Below are 7,500 nucleotides of genomic sequence, written 5' to 3'. Positions count from 1 at the left end.
GAAGAGAAAATTATGAAAGGTAGAGGTGATCCTTGTGGGCTACGACAAAACACTGACCCCCTCTAAATTGACTGGAAATGATAAGAAATATAATTATATGATAAAGACCAATTTACGATAATAGAGAAACTATTTGTAAATCAGCTCAACTTCGAATTTCAAGATGGCAGAAGGACGGTCCCTTTCAGGCTTCGGAGTGCCATCCTTTCAGCACATATATTTCTATTTTCCAATGTGGTGAACGATTACTTTATTCCAAGTAGGGTAAAATGAGACGAAAACGTCGCAGTGAACCAGATTGTCCTTCCATGTCAAATCCCGTGCGCAAGCGGTGAATGGATGACGGGTGTCCGGAAAACTAAGACCTCAGACCTACATGCAAGACCCGGAAACCTAAGACCCAGAAAAATAAAAGCTGGAAAACTGCAATATTCCCCAACAACTCCAGCTGCCGCAGTCCACGTACAGTCAGCAGTTCACTGGATAACTAAGAGTTAAGACCTAAGACACGGAAAACCAAGATAACCATCTTGACTTAACTGTTACCGGGAGAAGCAGAATATTTTCCCATTTGATAAGGTGATTTCTGCTTTATCTGACTGCACGGGCATGTTTCATAACAAAACAAGGTCTTAAATATAAAGGAAAAAAAAAGTGAACAGCGTTATCTCCTCAATGTTTAGCAAAACAAGTCGGCTACAACGGCTACGGTCTATTTTAAATTGCAAGGACGGCTGTCCCAAAGTCGTTACCAGTGAATTAGACAAGTGTTCAAATCAAGGACATACAGATATCATTCAGCTCTTCAACAGTCATTGGCTTCAAAGCCAGAGACTCATGGGTCTGACCATTCAGGAAAGAGCAGAAACAAGTGTTCAGCGGAGGTATTTTTGCTTCTAATTTAGGTCCTATGTTAGTAAAATAATTACAGAACCCATTTGCTATTTCTGCAGGATCGGTAATAATGCTTACCATCGGATCTAAAAGATGAAGGAGAAGGTGGTCTACATTTACGCTTGTTGATAACTTCATTGATTAATTTCCAGGTCTCCTTTAGGTCATTTTTAGACGAAGCAAATCTTTGGTCATAATAATGGCGCTTAGCAATTCTAATGAGATGGGTTAGTTTGTTTCTGTAAGACTTATACTGTAAGTCCCTCATTGGGTTAGGTGATCTCAGCAGTTGTCTGTACAACTTGTTTTTCTTTCGAACAGAAACTAATAAAGATTTAGTTATCCATGGAGAATTAAGCCTTTTGCAATTCTTAACTTTAAGAGGTTTCAATGGGAAACAAGAATTATAGAGCCGTGAATATTCGGACAAGAATTTATTGTAACGCAAACACAAGGTATTGTGCCAGGTTACTAAGCCGCTGAAGGATCGCGTTTTATTTGAAGAAACAAGAATGTTTTTTAGAGCTTTCCGCCTTTGGAAAACGAAAATTTCCAGTGTCTTTCATATTTGTGCTTGTGAGTATCTTCAACATTTAAAGTAAAACAAATCCTTTTTCATTTCAACTGGAATTGCTTTTACATTCATTTTGAAGTCTTTCGTCCACTGCGTTCATTATGCCCAAAGACCACATAATGATGTTAATTTTGAATAAATTTATTTACCTGGAACTTGGGTCGAAATCTTTGACCCATGTACATGTATAAGTCGAGGGCGATTTTTGGCGCTTCTTTTGAGGCCATAAAAGGTCGACTTATACACGGGTAAATACGGTAATTGGGGTCTTTATCATTATAATGTCCATTCCAATTGACTTGAGAGAGGCGAGTTTTGAAGTCATTTAAATTTGCCGCAGAAAAATTTCTCATGGGTCTGTTACCAATTCTCTTATGACCATGAATGAAAGAGTTATCAGAAACATAAGCAAATACTGGTAGATGATCAGATATGTCATTTACGACAATGCCTTTTAAAACTCTAGGTGGGAAATGATTTGTGAATATGTTGTCAATTAAAGTGGCTGAGTGTGCAGTAATACGAGTTGGTCTGTCGATCAGAGGAACAAACATGTACGAAAACAGACAATCAACAAATTCCTGAGTAGGTTTGTGGTCGGCGTATCGCAGGAGGTTCAAATTAAAGTTGCCAGTGAAGTAACAGCACTTGTCACTTCTAGAGATTTTTGTGAGGATGTCAGTGAATTTTTCCATGAAGTCGGGTAGGTGATGATTTGGAGGGCGATAGATGACGCCTACTATTATATTCTTCCCACGGGGGACTGAAATTTCTGCAAACAACGATTCAATGACATCTGGATCAGAGACATTACAGTCAGAACAAATTTTGTAATCAAGATTACCCTTTAAATAAAGACCTGTTCCGCCGCCAGATTTAGTAGCACGGTGATTTGAGATACAAGCGTATCCCGGAATATTGACCTGATCAGCAGATAGATCACTTAGCCAAGTTTCAGATACCGGGATGGCAGAGAAAGGCTTATGCAGACAGGCTAGTAGGAATTTAAACTTGACAAAATTTCTGATTAGACTACGTGCATTCAAATGAAGTACAGAAAAATTTGGGTTGAAATGCTCAGTAGAGATTTTAGCATTAATTTCATCTTCAACAAAATAGTTACTAGAAGTAGAACAAAATGAAAAGTTTCCGTCTGGATCAAGTTTACTAGTATAAAAGTCCAAAGACTTCGATTGATCAGTTGGGTTATAAAAAAGATTGTTTAAACGTTCAGTGTCATAGTTTAAAGGTCCATGAGATAATTCGTATAAAACTGTGTTAAAAGAAGTACAGTATTGTCTAAGTGACTGAAAGGTATATCTTTCAGGGACATTTCCACTCCCATTGCTTCAAATAATTTGACGCATAAAGTAGATGTTTCCAAAGCAGATTCGCGAGAATTCACTTGAGGAATCCCAACTATCTTAACGTTGTATTGGTAGCTATACTGGTCAATGGCGTCGATAGCTTTGGCAATTTCTCCAACTTGTTCCACTAGACAGTTTAACTTCGTAGTAAGACCTTGAAGTTGTCCTTTAGCTTCCTTTCGAAAAGCAGACAGGGAATCGTAACCTGCACTTAGAAACTCGAGACTTTTAACTAACTAGATGTCGCCGTTGTTGTGCGAGCCGCCATTACTCTCACTTGCAGCTTGTACTTCTCTGTCAGCAAGGGAAGATTCCAAGTTCTTAAACTCCTTCTTAAGCATTTCGAATTGCGCTTGTAAATTGTCGTTTCGCTTCCTGAGACTTTTAACTGTGTCTGTAGGCATCTCTAGCAAGTTGTCTAAGTTATGTCTAAAATACTTTGGAGTGGTCCACTCTAAAATACTTTGGAGCAGTTGAAAGATCTTTGGCTCTTTCAAGGGAAGGTTCTGAAAATTTAAAACTGAAAATCAACTGAATAGAAGATGCTCCTGTGGCCTAGTGTGTTTTACATAACATTAATTGGGCATGTAGTCCCCAGTGTTGTGGTCTTGCCTTTCCTTCAGCAATGTCGTCGGCTTGGGGTAATCTTCTGAATGGACTACTGATCGATGAGACCACATAACAGCAAAACAGACAGTAGTCAAATTGAAGGAGTCCAAGCGCTGAAACTGGTAAACATAAACGTACAGATTATTCTGATGCCTTAGGCAAGGCCAGCATTCCAACAATTGCCAGCTATAACGAGACTCTGTGCTGTAAGATTGTATTCTAAGTAAAACTCACCCTAAGCTTTTCCCCACATCATACAAATAAGAACTCCAAAAAAGCGATCTTATAAATAAAGTTGGGCGTTTGTTCACAGAGGTTAACAATAAACTTGACGTAATCTAATGTCGTGTATTATCTATTTGATAGTTTATAGGCAGCCAATGCAAATATATATCAATCAAAACTTTTAAATTGTGAATTAGAAAAAAACTGTCAAATTGGTTCAGAGCAAACAAACTGTCTTTGAATCAAACAAATTTTATGGAATTTAAACCCTGGCAAAAAAGGTATTCTTCTAACTGTTATTATCAACAGGGAACCCATTGCTCGAATCTACGAAACAGTCTTTCTTGAGGGAGTGTTGGATGTAAACTTGACATGGAAGCAGCATATGTCTATCGTGGAAAATAAAATTTCTAAATCTATAGGTATAATTTCTAAGTGTAGTTTTTTCCATTCCAGATCTTCTCTTTGTATGCTCTATAACCTAAGTTTTGCCACATAATGCAACAAATTTTAGCCACTGCATGAATAGACTTAGAGATTAAAAACAGATGACAGAAAGAAGAAAAAAATGACTTAAATGACAGATAAAAATCATTAAGGCTTGTGGGCTTAGGTTCCCTCATATGAAACTTGGGTATTAATATGACAAAGATACAAAAGGTACGAATATGAAGTTCTTATCTGTGGTACAATTAATATTTATCTAGAATAGATTTCTCTGAAGGATGCCAGAGATGCAGAGTCAGTTATATCAATAGGGAGGGAGTTGAAAAGCTTTGGACCTTGATGAAAAACAGAGAACTGTCAAATATTTGTTCTACGCAAGGGAAGACAAAAGGACTTTGCATGCCTTGTGTTGTAGCTGTGGATTTGGTTATTTCTCATGAATATAGTTTCAAATTTTCTAGGGAGAACAGAATTTTAAAATTGAAACATGAAAAGACCAAGCTGTACCTTATGAATATCATGAATTTTAAGAAAGCTAAGGTTCTTAAAAATAGGGTCTGTATGAGCACAATAATCAGACTTTTTTTTCTTTTTTTAATCAGACTTGGTCACTATTCTGATTACAGGTTTTTGTAAAATTACTATTATTCGGAGACTAGTTTTATAACTTGATGCCCAAACTAGATTACAGTAATTAATTGGAGACTATTACAATAGTTAACGCGATTAGTGAAAAAAGCATGCACAATTCACAGGAAGAGTTTCTCTCTAAAAAATAAGGAAATATTGACCTTTAGTTAACAATGCCTCGTTGTTGGGTTTCCTCTGGTGGTTGTGTTGAGAGACTTGCAACATGATTCTGCAGTTTATACTGCCCAGAAGACAAGTAAAGTGCCATTTTAAAGCCAAAACAAGTAGGAATTGCTTAAAAACGCTTTCTTTTTGTTTTCTATACTTTATTTGAAGCATTTAAGAATAAAAAGCAGCAATATAAAAGAATGACGTTTTGACGGCTCCATGCCATGATTCTCAAATTGAAATAGAAAACGTTAGGTGAGTTCATAATATAGTGAAATGTACATGTGAAGGTCTCAGCGCATAATTTATGATTAGTAACAGAAAATAAATGAATGGCCATATTTCAAAAATCGCAAGGATGTTACGCAGAGATGTGGATGTTGACGAGCATATTTAAAACATATCATCTCATCAGCTAACATTTTTCCAGAAACTTGTACTGAGTTCAAATTTTCTAGGGAGAACAGAATTTTAAAATTGAAACATGAAAAGACCAAGCTGTACCTTATGAATATCATGAATTTTAAGAAAGCTAAGGTTCTTAAAAATAGGGTCTGTATGAGCACAATAATCAGACTTTTTTTCTTTTTTTAATCAGACTTGGTCACTATTCTGATTACAGGTTTTTGTAAAATTACTATTATTCGGAGACTAGTTTCATAACTTGATGCCCAAACTAGATTACAGTAATTAATTGGAGACTATTACAATAGTTAACGCGATTAGTGAAAAAAGCATGCACAATTCACAGGAAGAGTTTTTCTCCAAAAAATAAGGAAATATTGACCTTTAGTGATCTTTTAATGATGTTTTGACGGCTCCATGCCATGATTCTCAAATTGAAATAGAAAACGTTAGGTGAGTTCATAATATAGTGAAATGTACATGTGAAGGTCTCAGCGCATAATTTATGATTAGTAACAGAAAATAAATGAACGGCCATATTTCAAAAATCGCAAGGATGTTACGCAGAGATGTGGATGTTGACGAGCATATTTAAAACATATCATCTCATCAGCTAACGTTTTTCCAGAAACTTGTACTGTGCCGAGTTCTCAAGTTTGCCATTCCTCAGCGTCAGATATCTGCTATGGAGGTCCAAGCCAACTGGCAACTCGAGCCAACAATCCGTGACGACAAGAAAGAATTGGCTGCTGCCACACTCCGGTCTATTGCATTAAACTATTATGTTGAACGGAAATGTCCTAGCCCATTATCATCTAGATAATGCCTAGAGCAGTACAAAGATCCATCAACCAACTGAAGAAACGGGATGATATCATAATCTCAAAACCGGACAAAGGGTCAGGCGTTGTCGTCATGGACAGATCTGACTATGTACGTTTACTAAGTAAAGCGTCCATCAATGATGAAACGAAATTCAAGCCAGTATCCTTGGAGAGACCAAGTACAAGGGGTAGAGCACCACAACATTATCACCCCCTACTAGAAAAAGAAACAGTTGGAGTCCGTGGTTCCAAAAATTCCTCCTAAATACGTTGCAGATTCAGTCTGCCAGAAAGGCTCGAGATTGACACACCACTGTGGTCTGCCCAAGACACATAAAGAACAATTGCCGATGCGACCAATCTTGTCTGCCAAGGCACATATAATTACGCTCTTGTGAAATGGATTGACGAGAAACTGAAACTGCTTTCGGTCAACTAATATACAATCACTGATGTATTCCAGTTTGCCAATGAGATTAAGGAGATGCGATTTAATGAACATGATATTTTAATATCATATAACGTATCTTCACTCCAAAGCAGAATTTTTTATTTGACAGCTCAAGCGCACCACTCTTGGAATTTTATTTTATTTTCTCTTATTAATCATATGCTCTGAGACCTTCACACGTATATGTCACCATATTATGAACTCGCGTAAAGTTTTTTGTTTGAATTTGAGAAATAATGATGGCATGGAGCTGTCAAAACGTCATTCTTTTATATCACTACTTTTTATTCTTAAATGCTTATTGAAAACCTTAGTTATTATTATTTGAAGCAATTTTACTTAATTGCAGGCGAAAACGAACATAGGTACTGTTGTAATGTGTTTTGATCCAAAAGGTCACTTGAGTACATTTCGCCATACTTAAAGAGCCTGAAGCATCATCACTCACAAACATTTGCCCAAACGTTTCCTTGTAGTCCTTGTAGTCAAAAAATCTTTCATTTCATCATTTCATTTCAATAACCAGAGGATTGGAGGATTTGAATAAATGAGACTTTTTCAAGACCCACTTCTGAGGTACTAAGCATAAAATTACATGTATTTGGAAAATGTAGAATTGATTGTTTGCTCCCAAACTAGGATAAAGATTCTTTAATAAGGATTAGGGGTTATTTTTTATCAAAGGCACTTCAATTTTCTACACAAGAACACTGAAATAAAGCAAAAATTCAATTTGTACTTTTGTCCAGGATAAAGCTGGTTTTACCCAAACCAACTTATATCATGGTTCTCAGAAGACATTAGTACGGTATTTCTACCTTTTTCAAGTTTTGCCACCTTTTGTTTGATTTTTAGGAACATCTAGTATTAAATACCCCAGAGTTATTAGGGAATAATGTTAAAGGG

At 36.5% G+C, this 7,500-nt stretch overlaps 1 protein-coding gene across 3 annotated transcripts in view; it reads left to right on the top strand.

Annotated features, from left to right (window-relative positions):
- LOC138060421 (tectonin beta-propeller repeat-containing protein 1-like) overlaps nt 1-7,500 on the top strand; it is a 102,045-nt gene that overhangs the window by 16,506 nt on the left and 78,039 nt on the right. The window lies entirely within an intron of this gene.

This window comes from Montipora capricornis, chromosome 8, assembly GCF_036669925.1.
Source record: "Montipora capricornis isolate CH-2021 chromosome 8, ASM3666992v2, whole genome shotgun sequence".
Lineage (NCBI taxonomy): Eukaryota > Metazoa > Cnidaria > Anthozoa > Scleractinia > Acroporidae > Montipora > Montipora capricornis.
The sequence above is the reverse complement of the archived record's forward strand: the minus strand, read 5'-3'. Positions and strand labels throughout refer to the sequence as shown.